The following is a 21807-nucleotide window of genomic DNA, read 5'->3' as shown; positions in this document are numbered from 1 at the left end:
AACAGTAATAATTTCAAACAGTCACTCACTTTGTTTTAATACTGCCAAATAATTGCCATTACTTAATAATAAAAAAAAAACCTAACACAATCTTGAAGTGAATGATTTTTCTCAACTTCATCAGTCCTGTCTATCTGATCTTATTTTTTGCCATGTCCACAAATATGTCTACTCAGTTCATAGGCCCTTGTGTATTCTGAACTTTATCACCCCATTGTCTTCTTCCAGAGTGCTCTGTTCTCTGCCATCATCACTTAACATCTCACCCAGCGTATAAATCACAAGGCAGACTCACCACCACCTGAGACCTTCCTGGTCCTACCAGCCCACATCTGTGCCACTCACCGTATCATCTGACCACATAATGCATGGTACTATTCCTATTTGTGGATGTGTATCTCCTTGCTCAGTTGAACTATTGTCTTTAAAGACTATGTACATTGATGATGGTTTAAAGCTGTAATTCTATAACTCTTGGATCTAACAGATTCAGAAAATTTGGGAAAATATAGCGTTTATAGCTCTTTCATTTTGCTGGAAATATATTAGTAATCACCATCCACTACCTACGTCATTTCATAGAAGAAAGGATATTTTAATAATGAAAGTATATTAAGGACATAATCTCATGTAAATTTAATAAATTTACCTTAACATGAAGTTTACTATTTTCTCATTTTTCTCGCTCTCCTGAAAATATAAAATCTTGATCAATGGCAGCCCCAGTTGCTTCAAGACTAACACTTAGAAGTCACTTCTCTACTATTACTTTGATTTCCCTCCTTCTGGTCTCTAGACTTACAGAAGAGAAAAGATAAATAAATTAATCAATGATCTGATTGTGACCAAATTTGAAGTATATTTATTTCCTCATGTTTTCTTATTCTTATCATGGATATTGTCTGCATTTGTCATCTCCTAGTCAGACCACTGGCAGTTTTTTTAGAAAAGGTTACCAAGGCCAAAAAAAGAAAAAATTCTTCTCAGAATTTTTAACTGAAGTTTTTAGTGGATGTTTGTTGTCGTAGCAGTTTTACTCAAAATTCTACTGCATGTATTTAAAGGTAAATGTCAAAGTCTGCTTCTAGCTTTCCTTTATTGTCTTTTACGTTGACAATTTTTTATCTTTTTTTTTTTTTTTTGTAGCTCTAAAGTTATTTGCTATTTTATGGCACTCTCTTTAAGTTGTGCTGGTTTTTACTTCTGTGCTTTTCTCAACCATACTTACATGTTTACAAGACTTTAATCACTTATTTATGCCCACAGTTCTCATTTACAAAAATATTTACCCCTGTGCATTTAGAATGCGTAATTTTTATGAAGTTAATTTTTCTATTATTAAAGCAATACAATTAGTTATAGAATATTTTAGAATTTTTTAAATAAAAGAAAATCACTCACAGAGATAACCATTGTTAACATTTTGATGTAGTCCCTATGTTCCCGTAGAGTCTTTCACTGGGTGTTAACACTTTACTTTTTCAGTTTTAAAAAAGGATTATATATATGATAACTGACAAAAGAATATTTAGAGGTCCTGGATGGAAACTAATACAAATAGAGAATGCATTAGCCTATAACATCTACCACTATTGGTCTTAAAAATTAGATAATACATCAAACATGCTATGTGAATTTTGGAAAAACATATGGCTTAAGATCCTTGACAATCAAAATGACCACTTCCTTGATCTATGCAACTTTTGAGGACAGCAAAAGAAATATTTTTGGCTTAACAAATATCCTGGCTGTGTCCCCATTATGGAAATAATTATCTATTGTTATTAAGTGTTATACCAAAGTATCGTAAATTATTGATTTCAAAGGTTGCAGTATATTTGACAACACCATTTGCATGCCTTCTTTTAAGAAAATCTTCTGCATGCCAGAGGACTCCTGTAGGGGTGATGTAACCCATCTTCCCATTTCCCTTCAACAAATGTATCTCACCAGCCACTGCTGATGGGACTGGTAATTAGCAACAGAACTCAAAGTCAGCCAATACAAAAAGTGGCTCTCTTGGTTTTGCTTTTTGGTTTTTCCTGCAATTTGGACTCAAAGAATGAGTCATTTTGGGAGTGGAGGCCAAGTAGTCATGTAGACTTATGGGTGGAGAGCTGTAGTTAGGATTTCAATATTGGATGCAGAAACAAGCAATGACAAAAGAGTCATGTAGCTTTAGAAAGAGAAATTTCTTCCTTTTTCTTTTTTTTTTAATTTAATTTTATTTTTAAACTTTACATAATTGTATTAGTTTTGCCAAATATCAAAATGAATCCATCACAGGTATACATGTGTTCCCCATCCTGAACCCTCCTCCCTCCTCCCTCCCCATACCATCCCTCTGGGTCATCCCAGTGCACTAGCCCCAAGCATCCAGTATCATGCATCGAACCTGGACTGGCATCTCGTTTCATACATGATATTTCACATGTTTCAATGCCATTCTCCCAAATCTTCCCACCCTCTCCCTCTCCCACAGAGTCCATAAGACTGTTCTATACATCAGTGTCTCTTTTGCTGTCTTGTACACAGGGTTATTGTTATCATCTTTCTAAATTCCATATATATGCGTTAGTATACTGTATTGGTGTTTTTCCTTCTGGCTTACTTCACTCTGTATAATAGGCTCCAGTTTCATCCACCTCATTAGAACTGATTCAAATGAATTCTTTTTAATGGCTGAGTAATACTCCATTGTGTATATGTACCATAGCTTTCTTATCCATTCATCTGCTGATGGACATCTAGGTTGCTTCCATGTCCTGGCTATTATAAACAATCTCTTTAACAAGTGGTGCTGGGAAATCTGGTCAACCACTTGTAAAAGAATGAAACTAGAACACTTTCTAACACCATACACAGAAATAAACTCAAAATGGATTAAAGATCTAAACATAAGACTAGAAACTATAAAACTCCTAGAGGAGAACACAGGCAAAACACTCTCTGACATATATCACAGCAGGATCCTCTATGACCCACCTCCCAGAATATTGGAAATAAAAGCAAAAATAAACAAATGGGACCTAATTAATCTTAAAAGCTTCTGCACATCAAAGGAAACTATCAGCAAGGTGAAAAGACAGCCTTCAGAATGGGAGAAAATAATAGCAAATGAAGCAACTGACAAACAACTAATCTCAAAAATATACAAGCAACTCCTACAGCTCAACTCCAGAAAAATAAATGACTCAATCAAAAAATGGGCCAAAGAACTAAATAGACATTTCTCCAAAGAAGACATACAGATGGCTAACAAACACATGAAAAGATGCTCAACATCACTCATTATCAGAGAAATGCAAATCAAGACCACTATGAGGTACCATTTTACACCAGTCAGAATGGCTGCGATCCAAAAGTCTACAAATAATAAATGCTGGAGAGGGTGTGGAGAAAAGGGAACCCTCTTACACTGTTGGTGGGAATGCAAACTAGTACAGCCACTATGGAGAACAGTGTGGAGATTCCTTAAAAAACTGGAAATAGAACTGCCTTATGACCCAGCAATCCCACTGCTGGGCATACACACTGAGGAAACCAGAAGGGAAAGAGACACGTGTACCCCCAATGTTCTTCCTTTTTCTAGACCTGATGACTTTGTTACTAGGCCCAGCTTCCTCTGCATGACCTCTTTCAGCTGTCTTGAATTTCTATGCTTTGAATGGTTATTCACTTCGAATAACTTCTTTTTTATTGATGAGCTATTTTCAGTGTGTTTTTGTTCCTCGTAAGTAATGACTGAAAAACAAGGTAGCAGAAGGAATAGGAGATTCTGTCTGGTTTGTAGAAGGATGAATGGAGGTTTAAGAAAATATCTCAAGGAGTTGGCAGAAGGCAGGATGTAGAAAGTGAGGGAACAAAAATGGGAAAGAAACAGAACTGAAGGGAAGGAAACCCTCATTACACAGATAAGCTTTGCCCTGGACTGATAAGTTCAGTAAGGAAATACTTGCATTTTTTTTTTTTTTTAACAGCAAGCAGTTTATTTGGTTGAAGGCAAAATACCAAACTCTGTTTCCCTGCTGTGGGTAGCCTCTCAAATCTCTGTTCAGTTCTTTCAGCTTTAGCTGAGCTTCCAGAGATTTGGGCAGAGTTACACACAGAATCTGAGGCTCCTTCTTTCTAATTTTCTCCTTTTCTGGTGTTTTTCCTCCTCATATTTCAGTGGTTGCAACTGCCCACTGAATCCTGTCTTCTGGTTCTTTAAGCAAGTAACACTGTGCATTTTCCATCAGTTTAAGCAATCCTTGGAGGTGGAGCATAAATGTTTTGTAAACAGGAAACACCAGAATCCTTTCCCTTCTTCCAAGTATCATCTCTTCTCCAATTTCCACACGTTTCTATTACTCTTCAGTGCTATCAAGTAGTAGTTTTATTTGTGTTTTTCAAGAATTGATAGTTTTTATCAATCCCAGAAGGGCTAGTCTGACAAGAGGTACTTGGCCCAGAGGAAGCAGAACGCTTCCGCATGTCTTTTTCCAGTTAAACCTTTTCAGCTTGGAGTCTTCCTCTTTGATTTAAACCTTCAGTTAGATGAAGTAGCCCTTGAGTGACCATTTTCATGACAAATAAATATAGAGAGAGCTTTTTCTGAATTATGTATGCCAGGAAGTGTTATTCTATTCCCTTCCTACGGAGAATGTAGCTTGGCTAGTTAAATAGGAGTGTCACAGCTGGCATGAAGCAATACAGAAAAGAATGTTGGAGAGCTAGGCAATGGGATAGGATAAATTCTTATTTGATTCTAACAAAGCCGTATAATATGAACACAATAAACTCAAGCTATAAACATGGAAAACAGAACTGACTAACATATTTTAAGACTCTGGCCAAGGAAACTCCACATGTATTTTGCCTGCTCTCGATAGATCATCTCCCTATAAAGAATGAGAAAAAAATAGCAAAAATCTGAAGTTAAACTTTTAAAATCAAGACTCAGAAAATAACAAACAAAAACTAAGACAAGAAAAGAATTCAATAATGGGATTGTTCTACCAAGGTGTGGGCAGGGTGTAGAGATACAAGGAAGGATGGTGCAGATTCCCAGGCAGCAACCACAGGTAGCCATTTCTACACCAAGTCTGAAGGGATGAAGTCAGGTAACAGATCTTGGAATCTCAAGAAGGTAGCTACAATGCTAGGGTCCCTCGTGGGTGCTGTGCCAAGTCAATAACCTGGAAGGAATTAAGATAGGGAAATAAGTGTTCCAACCTTATTCTCTCTTTGTCCTCTCTTTGCCTACAGATGCTCCTTCTGGTTGAACTCAACTGGAAGCCAGAAGACTCTCCAGTCTGTTGATGGAGTCCATACATATTAGTTTCACAGCAAGTGCCCACAGGGTGAAGGAGGGTAGAGGCTGGATTTAGAAGGTCAACCAGAAAAAGTGTAGAACTTACAAAAAATGTACTGGAGATGAAAGAGGAAAGAACTTCATTCTAAAGCAAAAATGAAGTGCAGACATCTGAAAAGTGTATGAACTACGTGGAACTGTATGAACTAGCAGGGGTTTTTTTCAAAACAGGCTTTGTATTCTCAGTAGGACATGAAAAGAGGCAGTTTCTATGAAACAGATGTAGAAGGCTTCAAGGAGAGAACAGAGTAAGATCTAAGTAAAATTGGATAAAATAATGGTTTCTTTTTTAAAAAATTAAAAATATAGAAGCAAAAGTAGTAGTAAGAAATATTGATACATTAGAAAATTAAATGAGTTCTAGTCAATACAGAAAACTCAACTGAAGTGGAAAACTTCTAACATAGAAATTATATATTAACATTATATTGATAAAATATAACCAATAAAATTTAAATTCAAACCCAAGCCCCAAAGTAAAAAAATGAGCACTCCCTGGTGCCAGAAAATAAGAGGAAACTTAACCAAAGAGTGACTGAGAACTGCAGCGTCCCATAGCATATCTAGATTGAACATCTGTCTAAATGACTGGATTTTTAACACAGTTTCACCAAGATGCTCCTGATGGCCTTGGGCTTTGTGTCTGAGAGATGGGACTAAGGTTCCTAAGAAAAGAATCTGCATGAGTTGTCTTATCTGTCTTAAAGGAAGAGAGAGTACCTGGTGCCTTAGGATATGGCAAGGGCAGCTAATCTCTGTGGGTCACAGAAAGAATAATTATAACTGAGAAAAAGAGAAAACACAAGCTTGTGGACATGATTTTTGAAGAAGCAAAAAGCCAAGACATTTATCTAATAACTAAAAGGACACTCCGACATCTTAGGCCACTCGATCCTCCATACAAAAAATAACTGCCACTGACAAGGAGCCCATTTGTAGAAATTTCAGCATACTCAAACGAAATAGACTGCCAAAATCTGAAACGGCAGCTATAAAAATGGGAAAATTCACATCTCATCAATACCTTTATGCAAATCTTAGATATTAAAAAGCAGGTTTACAATTTTCAGAGATGAAAATAATATAACCAAAATTCAAGAATAAACATTGTGGGGAAAAGAGAGGAGTCAAATATAAAGAATGAAAATGTAAAGTCTAGAATTAAATAATGTAGTTTATTAACATTAAAAACTCAGATGTGTAAGCAGCTATGTTGGACAGTACCAAAGAAAAATTGATAAAATGATAGATAAATATAAAGTAATCACTGATACTAAAACACAGTCAAAGGGATAAGATGTGAAAGTTGAGATGCAAAGAGTAAGATATCCAACTTATTTCTACTGCAGTTCTGGGAGAAAATCCATAAAATGAGGGGAAAGTAATATTTGATGAGATGATGTTGGAAAATTTTCCAGAGTTGAGGGAAGAGTGAATACTCAGATTAAAAACACTTCTTAAACCCTAAGTAGAATTTAAAAACAAATCCACAAATAGAATAAAATATCATAAGGAAGCTACAGAACATCAAAGATGATGAGAAATAGTAAAAACTTAGAGAATACAAATCATTTACAAGTAATGATCAGCATACTTCTCATGAGCAATGATACATGCCAAACAAAATTGGAGTAATATCTCCTAATTGCTGAGGAAAAGTAGCATCATCCTTCTAAACCAATCTCAACTGTCATTTAAAAGTAAAGCTAAAATAAACATATTTTTCAGATACAAACCCAGTGAGTACAGAGAGTATCATTTCAGAAGAAAGTACTATACCAGAAGGGAAATTGAATCTACAAGGAAGGGGTTCAAATATAGCATTTTAAGGTCCCCATCTCTGGGCAGAAGATGCAGTGCAACATTAAGCTTTGTTAAGATATATGTACACATGACAATTGACAGATAACCTTTAAAACAGTGGTCCTCAAATGGGAGTGAGTTTCCCCACTGTGGGATATTTGGCAATGGCTGGAGACACGTTTGGTTGCCCAAACTCTAGGAGAAGGTAGAGGTCAGTCATGCTGTTCAGAAGCATCCTACAATGCACAGGACAGGCTCTCACAGCAAAGAATCACACAGCCCAACAAGTTGTTTGTACTGTCGTTGAGAAACTGACTCAAATATATAGAACAGAAAGTATAACTTTGAAAGCAGTATTAGAAAGGGTAGAATAAGGATGTTATGCAAAGAAGGAATGAGTCCAAAGTGAAGGACTTACATGATAAAGAAATAAAAAGATTTCTTTAATGTAATCATTATAAATATAAGGAAGATAAACCTATTTAAAAGGCAGATATTCTCAACTTGAGTAAAAAGAAACAAAATTCAGCTATTTACAAGTTCAAGTTTAGAACTTAATGGCATCAGTTCAGTTCAGTTCAGTCGCTCAGTTGTGTCCGACTCTTTGCGACCCCATGAATCGCAGCACGCCAGGCCTCCCTGTCCATCACCAACTCCCGGAGTTCACTCAGACTCACATCCATCTAGTCAGTGATGCCATCCAGCCATCTCATCCTCTGTTGTCCCCTTCTCCTCCTGCCCCCAATCCCTCCCAGCATCACAGTCTTTTCCAATGAGTCAACTCTTCGCATGAGGTGGCCAAAGTACTGGAGTTTCAGCTTTAGCATCATTCCTTCCAAAGAAATCCCAGGGCTGATCTCCTTCAGAATGGACTGGTTGGATCTCTTTACAGTCCAAGGGACTCTCAAGAATCTTCTCCAACACCACAGTTCAAAAGCATCAATTCTTTGGCGCTCAGCTTTCTTCACAGTCCAACTCTCACATCCATACATGACCACTGGAAAAACCATAGCCTTGACTAGACGGACCTTTGTTGGCAAAGTAATGTCTCTGCTTTTCAATATGCTGTCTAGGTTGGTCATAACTTTTCTTCCAAGGAGTAAGCGTCTTTTAATTTCATGGCTGCAGTCACCATCTGCCGCATAGGAAGTTTTAAAATGGAGGAATGGAAAATGATACTAACCAAGAGAAAGATAATATAGTAAAAGTAGTACCATTAGAGCAAACAGAATTCAGAGTTAAAAGCATTATGTATAAATATATACATTACTTGATGACATAACTATTGTGAACCTATGTGCAACTCATAAAAAACCCAATATATAAGGAAACAAGTATCAAATAGTTTTCACAAGAACTGATAAATTTAGCAGATAGAAGGAGTAAAACGGGCTAATATACTTAAAAAGCTTGATCATCTATAGAGAGAAACGAATGAAACTAAAAATATCTCCTAGCTATATTGACATAACAGCAATATTAAATATTTATAAACATACATGTCCCTGGGCTATTTAGGAAAGATCTGTGTCTTTCTGCTTTGCAACGAACAAGATTTTCCATTTTTGTCTGAGCATAAGAACATTGCCTAGAGCCAAAACTTAAATCTAAAATATATGTGTATGTTTTTAACTCCAAATACAGTAGTTTATCCATTCTACTATACAGTAGATATTATAAAGGCTAATTTATCAAATTTATTAGTTTAAAAGTTTTTGTAAGATCTCTGTTTCTGCAAATAAATGATTAAAATTTCCAGCCCAGTTCTCTGAGGCTTAAACAATGTATGTAAAATAAATGTGTAGGCTGCATAACTAATCCTCGCCCCCCCTTCTCTCTCTAACTCTCCTCAAAAACTCTAATACTTGCCTGCTTAAGTGTAAAGAAACTTTGAGAAAAAGGAACTTGCCTGCTTAAGTATAAAGTGAAAGAAACTTTGAGGAAAAGGAATTACCACTTACAGACATTGTAAAATGTTGATTGTGATGGGGAAAATTTACTCTGGAATCCTAAGTATATCAGCACTCAATTATTTTCCGAGGGAACTGGAAAGTTCCAGAAACAATTCTTATGTTTTCCCCAATTTCATATGTCCTCCGATAATGAGAATTTAAAAGTTATGCCAAAGTTCTGACAAAGTTAAGTATACATGTTACATGATTTATATATGATCTGTAAGACTATGCTGATTGGCCCACAAACATTTTATAGCTGATGTCAGCATTCACTCAAGCACCATGGTCAGCTATTAAAAACTCATGTGAAACAAAATTATTGAACTGTAAGTTTCATGTGAGGTGATAAAAGTGGAGTAAATTTTAACTTAAAACTTTCATGCAAGAAAAAAATCATTCTGAAAAAATCATTTTCCAAATGTTTTATTTATAATGGCAAAATTCAGTGAAACTGGAAGCTATAGATGTTTGAAGAGGGAAGCAATACTAAATACACTAAAAAAGAAAATATAATAATGTGTAGTATTTTTCTTTTATCATTTGGATGATTGTTTAAAGCACCCTGAAAAAGTCTCAACTTAAAGGACAGAAAAGGATATTGAGTATTTTTACTAGTGCTAATTACTGATACCAAATAATAATAATAATATTTACTGATACAACTCTGCATCCTCCAACTACAACCACAGCATTAGAACACTGTTTTAAAAATGACTATGTGTTCATATGACTTCAATGTCATTGGCTCATCCTTAGTTATATTGTAAGAATCCTTATGAATTTAACAAAAATCCTTATGTACTCTGTTCTGCTATTAGAATTGCTTACTTTATACTTAAATTTCTTTAGTGAAATGGTAATACGTATTTTATATGCATTTGTGAGCCATCGGCATTCTCGAGGGATGTATATCAATGCCTTGATGAATCCCTCAAATTTTAAAAACACAAAATTATGTTATAAATGATTTGCTCCTCTATTAGCACTTTGTCTTTCCCCTGCACATCTAACACTGAATTTAACTACATTTTTATTAGTATCTTTCTCTTACTTAACGGCTATTTTTCAGGAAAAAAAATTTATAGCATGAGGAATAATATAAAGAATAGGGAATGAAAAGTAAAGCGTAAAATTGTGTTGCAGTTGCCCCCTGCTCAGGTAAACAACTTGCTAACACACAGTAGAACTGCAATGTGCCAATAAAATCCATTAATTGGCAAAATTATAAGTTCCTACATGCCCTGGATGGGCTTCTCTGGTGGCTCAGAAGATAAATAATATGCCTGCAATGCAGGAGATTCGGGTTCAATCCCTGGGTCAAGAAGATCCACTGGTGAAGGAAATGGCATCCCACTCCAGTATTCTTTTTTTTTTTTTCACTTTCACATGCAGATATTTTTTTTAATTTTATTTTATTTTTAAACTTTACATAATTGTATTAGTTTTGCCAAATATCAAAATGAATCCGCCACAGGTATACATGTGTTCCCCATCCTGAACCCTCTTCCCTCCTCCCTCCCCATACCATCCCTCTGGGTCGTCCCAGTGCACTAGCCCCAAGCATCCAATATCATGTATCGAACCTGGACTGGCATCTCGTTTCTTACATGATATTTTACATGTTTCAATGTCATTCTCCCAAATCTTCCCACCCTCTCCCTCTCCCACAGAGTCCATAAGACTGTTCTATACATCAGTGTCTCTTTTGCTGTCTCGTACACCGGGTTATTGTTACCATCTTTCTAAATTCCATATATATGCGTTAGTATACTGTATTGATGCATGGAGAATTCCATGGACAGAGGAGCCTGGCAGGCTTCAGTCTGCTGCTGCTAAGTCACTTCAGTCGTGTCCGACTCTGTGCGACCCCATAGACAGCAGCCCACCAGGCTCCTCTGTCCACGAGATTCTCCAGGCAAGAACACTGGAGTGGGTTGCCATTTCCTCCTCCAATGCATGAAAGTGAAAAGTCAAAGTGAAGTCACTCAGTCGTGTCTGACCCTTAGCGACCCCATGGACTGCAGCCTACCAGGCTCCTCTGTCCATGGGATTTGCCAGGCAAGAGTACTGGAGTGGGGTGCCATTGCCTTCTCCAACGCTTCAGTCTACCGGGTCACAAAGAGTCAGACATGACTGAATGACTAACACTGTCCACATTATATTCCCTGGAGTTCTTAAATCCTAGTGTAAACTGTGAATGTTGAATCTTCAAATATCAATTCGCTATGTGTGTGTGTGTGTGTATCATGGGTTGGCAATGCTTTTGTAAGTGTCCAAATAGTAAATTCATGGGTTTTTTCATATACACACTAATATATGTACATTGCAATATGTATAAATATGTTCACTAAATATACATATACAGATATAACATGCATTTATTGGTCTGTCAATTACCAAATATTTCAAAATTCTATTTTTTCATATTATGCCATAGTATTTTAAGTTAAATGTTGTATTTTGAGATAATTGTTGGTTCATATGCAGTTGTAAAATAATTCAAAGCTATCTCTGTACCATTTACTCAGTTTTACTGAGTTTTACTCAAGATTACTCAGTGGTAATCTTGTATAACTATAGCACAATAGCACAACCAGAATACTGGCATTGATGCAATCAAGATACAGAACATTTCTATTCCAAAAAGATCCTTCATATTTAACTTTTAAAGCTGAATGTACTTCCCTCCCATCCACACCTCCTTAATCTCTGGGAAGCACTTATCTGTTCTCCATTTCTATGGTCTTGTTTTTTCAAGAATCTTATATAAAAGGAATTGCATATCATGTAAACTTTTGGATTGGCTTTTCTAAATGACTATAATTTTCTGATGATCCATCCAGGTTATGGCATATATCAATAGTTTATTCCTTTTTTATTGTTCTGTTGTACAGACATATAACTGTTTAGTCATCCATTGAAAGACATCTGCGTTGTTTCCTTTGGGGAGGGGCTATAAATATTTATGTTTAGGTTTTTATGTAAACACAACACTTAATTTCTTTATGATAAATACCTATGAGTGTAATTGCTGGATCAAAAATTGCACATTTAGTTTTTAAGAAACTGCAAAAATATTTCCAGAATGACTATAACATTTTACATTCCCACTAGCAGTGTATGAGTAATTCAATTTTCCCATATCCTCACCAACATTTGGTGATGTTACTACTTCTTATTTTAATCATTCTGTTAGGTGTGTGGTGCTATCTCATTGGCTAATGATGTTGAATATTTTTTTATGTGCTTATTTGACAACTGTATCTTCTCAACAGTCAAATGTCTGTTTATACCTCTGCTTATTTTCTGTTGAATTGTTTCTATTTTTACAGGTAAGTTTTGAGAGTTTTTACATAGTGAGATACAATTTCTTTCTCAGAGAGATGGTTTGTAAATATTTTCCTCCAGTGAGTAGCTTCTTATCTCAATCTCTTGTGTGTGCATGTTCAGTCGCTCAGTCTTGTCCTGCTCTTTTGACCTCATAGACTGTAGCTTGCCAGGCTCCCCTGTCCATGGGATTCTTCAGGCAAGAATACTGGAGTGGGTTGCCATTTCCTCCTCCAGGGGATCTTCCCGACCCAGTGATCGAGCCTGTGTCGCTTGCATCTCCTGTACTGCAGGCAAATTCTTTACACTGAGCAATCTGGGAAGCCCCAATCTCTTACCAGGATCTTTCAAAAAGCAATTTTTTAAATGAAGTCTGATTTATCAACATTACTTTTAATGGATTATTCTTTTGGTGTTAAGTCTAAGAATATTTCCCTTAGCCCTAAATCTGGAAGATTTTCTTTTCTGTTTTTTTCTTGAAGTTTTATAGTTTTACATAATGCAGTTAAGTCTGTGACACACTTCCAGTTAAATTTTCCTATAAGTTATGAGAAGTAGATTGAGTTTCTGTTCTTGGGTTCTTCCACTCTGGATGTTTAACTGCTCCACAGCCATTTGCTGAAAAGTTCCTTTCCTCCATTTAATTGCTTTTGCACCTTTGTAAAACATCTGTTGTGTATTTTAGTTCTACTTCTGGGTTCTCTATTCTGTTCCGTCGATCTGTATTTGTCTCAATGCTAACATTACACAGTTTTGATTACTGTATCTCTATAGTAAGCTTCACAGAATAAGTTGGGACATATTCTTTCTTCCATTTTATAGAAGAGATTGTGTAAAATTGCTGTTAGTTCTCCTTTAAATATTTGATGAAATTCTCCAGAGTACCTATGTAGGCTTGGAGAGTTCTGTGAGCAGTGTATAAGTTACAAATTCAATTTGCTTAATATTTATAGGGCTCTTCAAATTGGCTACTTCATATTGAGTCATATTGAGTGAGTTGTGGTAGTTCGAGTTTTTCAAAGAATTGACCCATTTTCTAAAAATTGTCAAGTTTGTGTGTATTAAGTTGCTTGTGGCATTCCATTATTTTCCTTTCGATGTTTGCAGCGTCTCTTTACTGATACTGTATGTGTGTCCACAGTTTCTTTCCTTTGTCAATCTTCCTAGAGGCTTGTCAATTTTATTAATCTTTTCAAAGGACCAGTCTCACTGATTTGTCTATTGTTTTCTGTTTTTAATTTTATTGATTTCTGTCTAAAGAATTTCCTTTAACCATTCTTTTAGGTTAGGTCTGCTGATAACAGATTTCTTAGTTTTCTTTCATCTGAGAATGTCTTAATTTCCTTTTCATTACTGACAAATATTTTTACTGAGTAAAAGATTCCAGTTGATAATCATTTCCTTTCAGCAATGGAAAAATATTTTGCCAATCCCTTTGGCCTCCATGATTTCTGATGAAAAGTCCAATGTTGTTGGAACTGCTTTTCCCTTTTTAGGTAAGATGTCATTTTCCTCTCTGCTTTCAATTTTTTCCTTTGTCTTTAATTTTCCGATGTTTAATTGTGATGTCTTGGCATAGATTTATTTGGACCTACCCTGTTTGAGGTCACTAGCTTTCTTGAATCTGTGGGGTTTTTTCCTTTTGCTAAATGCAGGAAGTTTTCAGTCACTATTTCTTTGAGTACTCCTTCAGGGCCTCATTGCTTACGCTCTTCTGGGAATCTGATGATATGAATGTTAGATCTTTTATTATCACCCCACAGGGACCCAAAGCAGACTCTGTTCATATTTTTTTCAGTCATTTTTCTCTCTATTAGTCAAATTGGGTAATTTCTATTGTTTTATCTTCTAGTTCACTGATTCCTTTCTCTGTCCCATCTATTCCACTCTTCAGTCCATCCAGTGACTTTTTTATCTTGGTTATGCACTTTTCCAGTCTAAAATTTCCACTGACTTCTTCTTTATACCTTCTGTTTCTTTGTTGAGAGTTTCTGTTTCTTTGATGAGGCTTTTCCGATTTTTATTCTTTTCAAGCATGTTCATGATTGCCGAAGGCATGCAGATTCATAGTGAAGGAAGATTGCACTTTGACATCTAGGCAGCAGGCCTAGAGAGCAAATGGTCATAATAATTTCAGAAGATAGAGGACTCCAGGAGGACTGTGTCAAGAACAAAAATGAAACCAGCAAATGTGTTTGAATGTATCACTGGGACTTTTATAGTTTTATAATGTTGTCAGAGCACTGACTTAGAGCTAAGTAATTAGAAAGCTGGGGCTTCCTTGTGTCTCAGTGGTAAAGAATCTGCCTGCAATGCAGGAGGCCCAGGTTCAGTCCTTTGGTTAGGAAGATCCTCTGGAGGAGGGCATGGCAACCCACCTTAGTATTCTTGCCTGGAGAATTTCATGGACAGAGAAGCTTGGCAGGCTACAGTCCATGGGGTAACACAGAATCGGACACAACTGAGGTGACTAAGCAGCAGCAGCAGCAATTAGAAAACTAAACTTAAAAAACTGAGAGATAATTATAACATCCAGAGAAAAGAAAACTTATACACAAAATAGAATGTCTCATAATATACTACATGGCTTAGTTGTGAATATGTATAGTCATAGTATTATCCATGAATATTGATTTTGCTTAAATTATAATATTTAAAATTAGGGGAGGGTGGTGTGTATAAGGGGATGGTAATTGGGGCAATTACCAATTTAATGGAGGTTAATCTTCATTCTTAGTTGTAACTCAATATACTATATAAAATAAAAATAGAAAAAGAGAACTATAAGCAATAAATTAAATTTAAAGGTAAATATTGTAAAAAATTATTAAAAGAGTGAAGTGTATTTGACTCTTGAAAGTAGAAGTTAAAGATGGAAATGGTAAAGTGGATATAGGACTGTGGTTGTGATCTTGTTATAAGCCTGTATGACTCTAATAAAAAATGAAGGTTACATTTTTAGAAACTATATAGATTGTGGCTTACATTTTACATGTACTTTCCCAGTAGTGGAGGTAGTAACTAATAAAACTTTCAGTGGCCTAGATATGTGCTGCTTGTACTTGGAAGGACTTCTGAATGGTAAACCACTTTTCAATAGTCACAAGTTGAAATATGATATGTATATTCAAAATCTCATAATATTCCCTAAACTGTAAGAAAGTCTTTATATAATTTTTGAGACTTTCTACTCAGGCTTCAAGGTTTCTCTGCTCTAGTTCCTCTGATATCAAATCTTGAAGGAAGGAAGGGAGGGAGAAGGAAGAAAGAAAGAAAGAGAAGGAAACTTTTAATATTACAAAAACACATCTACAAAAGTATGCTTAATACTTCCAATAAACTACAAAAATACTTTTAATAAACTACATCCATAAAAGTTTGTCACAGGACAAACGTGAAAATGTTACAAATATTTCCTTGTTGCACCAACCAGTTTCCTTTCTCTTGACCCAGTTCGGTTCAGTCACTCAGTCGTGTCCGACTCTTTGCAACACCATGGACTGCAGAATGCCAGGCTTCCCTGACCATCACCAACTTCCAGAGCTTGCTTAAACTCATGTCCATTGAGTCAGTGATGTCATCCAACCATCTCATCCTCTGGCATCCCCTTCTCCTTCTGCCTTCTATCTTTCCTAGCATCAGGGTCTTTTCCAGTGAGTCAGTTCTTCACATCAGGTGGCTAAAATACTGGAGCTTCAGCTTTAGCATTAGTTCTTCCAAGGAATATTCAGTTTTGTTTTTTTTTTTAGTTTTTATTTTATTTTATTTTTTAACTTTACAATATTGTATTGGTTTTGCCATATATCAACATGAATCCGCCACAGGTATACACATGTTCCCCATCCTGAACTCTCCTCCCTCCTCCCTCCTTCCTCCCAGTACCCTCCCTCTGGGTCGTCCCAGTGCACCAGCCCCAAGCATCCAGCATCGTGCATCAAACCTGGACTGGCGACTCGTTTCGCATATGATATTATACATGTTTCAATGCCATTCTCCCAAATCATCCCACCCTCTCCCTCTCCCACAGAGTCCAAAAGACTGTTCCATACATCAGTGTCTCTTTTGCTGTCTCGTATACAGGGTTATTGTTACCATCTTTCTAAATTCCATATATATGTGTTAGTATACTGTATTGGTGTTTTTCTTTCTGGCTTACTTCACTCTGTATAATAGGCTCCAGTTTCATCCACCTCATTAGAATTGATTCAAATGTATTCTTTTTAATGGCTGAGTAATACTCCATTGTGTATATGTACCACAGCTTTCTTATCCATTCATCTGCTGATGGACATCTAGGTTGCTTCCATGTCCTGGCTATTATAAACAGTGCTGCGATGAACATTGGGGTACATGTGTCTCTTTCAATTCTGGTTTCCTCAGTGTGTATGCTCAGCAGTGAATATTCAGAACTGATGTCCTTTAGGATTGACTGGTTGGATTTCTTTGCAGTCGAAGGGACTCTCAAGTCTTCCCCAACACCACAGTTCAAAAGCATCAATTCTTTGGTGCTCAGATTTCTTTATGGTCCACCTTTCACATCCATCACATTCTCTTGACTGAGTATCCTCAAAAATGCCTTCCTGGCTTCTCTTTACCATTCCTTTCTGCCAAAAACTGCTGAAAGGAAAGGAGATGATCTGAGTCAGTCACACCTTAGCATACATAGAAGTCTTCATTTCTATTAGTAAATTAAGCTCAGTTATACTAAGGTCATAATGGCAAAAATCTCAGTGGCTTGACATAGTTTCTCTCAGTCCCACAAAGTCTGCTGCAGGGTTTGGGCAGCTCTCCAGGGCAGCCAGTCTCCATGTGGTGATTCTGCATTCCAGCCCTCTTCAAACATTGATGGCACCTCCCCATCTATGTATGCTTCTCCAATTGTTGCAACTGGGAAACAGACCAGAGAAAATCATGTACCAGCTTATAAATGCTTCTGCCTGGAAATGATAACCAAACTCATATTTTATTGACCAAATCGAGTCACAAGTCACATCTTACTTCAAAGTAGGCCAGCAAGGTAAGAATTTCTAAAATTCATGGTCAGCAATAATAATGTCCACTTCATAATGTTGCTGCTCATAAGGTCATTTAAATTTAGGCATTAACCCTAGTGATGACATGCAAGATTTTGTTCTTGTTAAAAGAATTTCAGTCACTAGTGAGGAAAAATAAGTACATTTAGGAAAGAGGTTTTGCTTGCTGTTCTTTTGATGCATGAAGCAGAGCACTCAAAGCCGGTACTCTGGGACAACCCAGAGGGATGAGGGATGGAGTGGCAGAGGGGATCAGGACGGGGGGACATATGTACACTGATGGCTGATTCATGTCAATGTATGGTGAAAACCACCACAATATTGCAATTAGTCACCAATTAAAATAAAGAAATTAATTTAAAAGAAAAAAAAAAGTAAATATCCATAGTGTGCTCTTCCTCTGAGGAAGACAAGCACTTCAGAATCCGTAAGGTAGAAACTGTTCTAAAATTATCTGTTTCTTTTATTTGCAATCTGTGGGTTGCAAATCCCTGAGAAGAGTATCTCATATTCATATTTTACCAAGAAATATCCATAGTTTGAAGCAATAGTACATCTTGAGTTCATCTGTGCTAATATCTTAAAAATTATGAGTTCAAGATGTTCAATTCTTAACTACTTCATGATATTGTCTTAATTGATGAGAGCTTTCTTTGGAGTCATATCTCCCTACTATTGTTAAGAAAAAAATTAAATGATGAACTAGTATTACTGCTAAGAGTCTAGAAAGCTTATTATCTTAATGATTAAAAAACAATTGAATGAGGCTTGAAACTTCTAATCCAATTCCGAAACTATAAAGAAATACTACGTTGTAAACAAACAAACAAAAAAAACAGGATATTAACATATTATACAGTATTAACTACAAATTTTGTTTAAATTTCATAAAATTTTATGCTAGTGGCCATTATTTGTTTTCATACCTTATTCTAGATTCCATATTGTATTTAGTTGCATTGAGCAGCTTCAGCCGCATGAAACTAATTCTAATAAATTCTCTTTTCCTTTTTATTGTTACAAATATTTTCTACTTTTCCTTGTTATGGCTTCTTAGACACATGTATCATTTAAAAGTGGACATTTAATTTCCAAATACATGGGGCTTTTAAGGTATCTTTGATATTACTTTCTCATTTTGATATTAATTTATCATTTAAATGCTTTCTTCTCTGCAATAACCCTCTGTGTTTTTTCAGTCTTTTAACTTTAATGAGGCTTTCAATAGCTAAATCAAAGATCGCTCTTGGTAAATGTCACAATGCACTTGAAAATATTTGGGTTATTTTCAAATATCTTTTGATATTGATTTCTAACAGAGTGCCACAATGATAAGAGAACAAACTGTGTATGATTTCAGGACCTTTAGACCATGAAATCATTGTGCCTTTTTTTATGTGCCCGGATATGTTCCAGTGTCTCCTGGTTTACAGTCTATGGGAATTTGAAAAGAATTTGTATCCTGATGTTGTGTAAAAATTGTACAAATCTTAATAATGTTGAGTTGGTTCATAGCACTTTCCAGATCTATTATATCTTACTTTTCTGCCTATCCATTCTATTAATTTTTGAGAGTTTAATGTTGAAAGCGAAAGTTGCTCAGTCATGTCCAACTCTTTGTGACTCCAAAAACTATACAGTCCTTGGAATTCTCCAGGCCAGAATACTGAAGTAGGTAGCCTTTCCCTTTTCCAGGGGATCTTCCCAATCCAGGGATTGAACCCAGGTCTCTGGAATTGTAGGAGGATTCTTTACCAGCTGAGCCACAAGGAAAGTCCAGTAATACTGGAGTGGGTAGTCTGTCTCTTCTCTAGGGTTCTTCCCAACCTAGGAATCAAATTGTGGTCTCCTACATTGCAGGCAGATTCTTTACCAACTGAGCTGTCAGGGAAGCCCAACTCCAGCTAAAAATCTTAATATACCTACTTCAAAAAATAATTGTAATATACAGTGTAATTATATATAACTTTGCTCTGTATATTCCAAGTCTCCTGTAAATGTAGTATCATATGTTAATAATTTAAAAAATAAAATGCCAAAAAAAATTTTTAATGATGCAAAAGATAGTTGCATATCCTTAGTTGTTATGCTAATGATTATCTGACAAAACCATCGTGACTCTCTGGGACCTAGGGAAGTGTAAGTTTGTTGGACTCACTGTTTACTACTAATTAAGGTCCAGACATTTAACAATATTTTAAATTTAGATTTCAATAAGTAGAATACTAAGATACAACTTATTTTTATTTATGGTAGATTGAGAAAATTATTCCTCAAGATCTCCCTCCTGAAATGAAGGTCTGCTGCTGCTAAGTCACTTCAGTCATGTCCCGATTCTGTGCGACCCCATAGACGGCAGCCCACCAGGCTCCCCCATCCCTGAGATTCTCCAGGCAAGAACACCGGAGTGGGTTGCCATTTCCTTCTCCAATGCATGAAAGTCAAAAGTGAAAGTGAAGTCACTCAGTCATGTCTGACTCTTAGCGACCCCATGGACTGCAGCCTACCAGGCTCCTCAGTCCATGGGATTTTCCAGGCAAGAGTACTGGAGTGGGGTGCCATTGCCTTCTCTGGAAATGAAGGTCATAGTCCCCCAACTACCAGAAATACTACCAAAAGACAGTGTTCAGTTGTCAGTCCTCTTTGGGGATTGCCTCATTGAAGAAAACTGGCTTTCTCAAGGTCATGCCTCCTCCCAAGAGTAACAGCTTCTCATGCTCATGACTGGTGAAATTATGTAAAGGAAAGTATATAAAAGTCTAACACATTCCTCCCAGCTTAAGAAAACAGATTTGAATCTGCTGGGACAGGGTCACACCTCAGCTGTTCCTTCTGCCCATTCGTGATTTCTTATCCTCTCTTCCATAGATGTTGATCCTACAAACATTTCTCAATAAATAGTCTACATATTTGGGCTTGCCTGATGGCTCAGTGGTAAAGCCCCCACCTGCCAATGCAATAGGTTCAATCCCCAGGTTAGGAAAATCCCCTGCAGAAGGGAATGGCAACCCACTCCAGTACTCTTGCCTGGAAAATCCTATGGACAGAGGAGTCCATGGGGTCACAAAAGAGTCAGTCATGACTTAGCGACTAAACAACAGCAACAGTCGACACATGAAACTTGGTATTGGAGGCTGTTCTCTGCTCAAAAACGATAAAAGAGAGTCCTGTCCGGGAGAGAGGATAACTCCAAGATTATATTTTTATTGTCCTCATGGAATTAAGGCAATAAAATTTTTATATCTGATTTAGCACTTTTATCCCAGCATTCTTTCTTTAATGGATTCTATACAATATAATCAGTTTCTGATATCTTCTAAAAAACCTTGTTTTTTTTTAATTTCCTCAATGATAAGTTAAATAACATTTTGGCACACATTTACTATTTATTTGTATGAGAATTAGTTTTTTAAAAAATATTTTAAAGCTTACACTGTCCTCCATAAATTCTGTAGCCCTAGTCCAATGCTTTTAAGTTCTAGAAGACTCAGTTTGCTTCATCTGCCTCACAAAGTTTATTACAAAGAGTTTACTGTACTAAAGTTTATTGTAGAGTTATTGTAAAACACATACAACACAGTAAAAACTCAGTATGTTGTAGCTGTCACTCATATTTTCCACAGTAATAACTCAGTATGTTTTGCTTATTTTACTTGAATAGTAAAAATACAAACACTATCACATGAAAAGTTGTGAGAAATATTTGATGCTAAATACAGATCCTCATGCTTACAAAACCTAGGAACTAATAGGATCATTCTAGAATGATGTTGTATATGATATAAAGCTCCTCCCCAAACCTGTCTGAACATTCAAGTGGAGGAGAGCTCATTATCACTTAAGATGTAATATTGGGATGTTACAACAGATCAGAAATTCTTACATTAGAAAGCCAAAAACTAACTCAATTTAATGTTCAAATGCTAATTCTAGCTTTCCTCCAATGCATTACAGAAGAAGAAAGACAAGGTAATATTAATTGATGACATGCCTTGCACTTCTCTCTCTATGTGCATCACATATTTTCACACTCATATCAATCTTCTGAATTAGTTACTACCATTATTCCAAATTCACAGGTGATAAACTGAATTTAGAGTGGTTAGACAACTTTCCCAAGATCACACAGTTAGTTTAAAGCCAGGACTTGGATCCAGGTGCACTGGATCTCAAAGGCTTTGCTCTACTCACCAGTCTCTGCTTCTCTTTTTTATTACATTGGTTTTCCTTCAAGCAAACCCCTCCTACCACCTCTTTTCCATTCACTTCAAATCCCCAATACCCTACACAGCAAATAACACCTCTCAGTCCTTTGGGTATCCCAAGGCTCTGA

The sequence above is a fragment of the Bos javanicus genome, chromosome 1, assembly GCF_032452875.1.
Source record: "Bos javanicus breed banteng chromosome 1, ARS-OSU_banteng_1.0, whole genome shotgun sequence".
Taxonomy (NCBI): domain Eukaryota; kingdom Metazoa; phylum Chordata; class Mammalia; order Artiodactyla; family Bovidae; genus Bos; species Bos javanicus.
Note: the sequence above shows the minus strand (reverse complement) of the source record.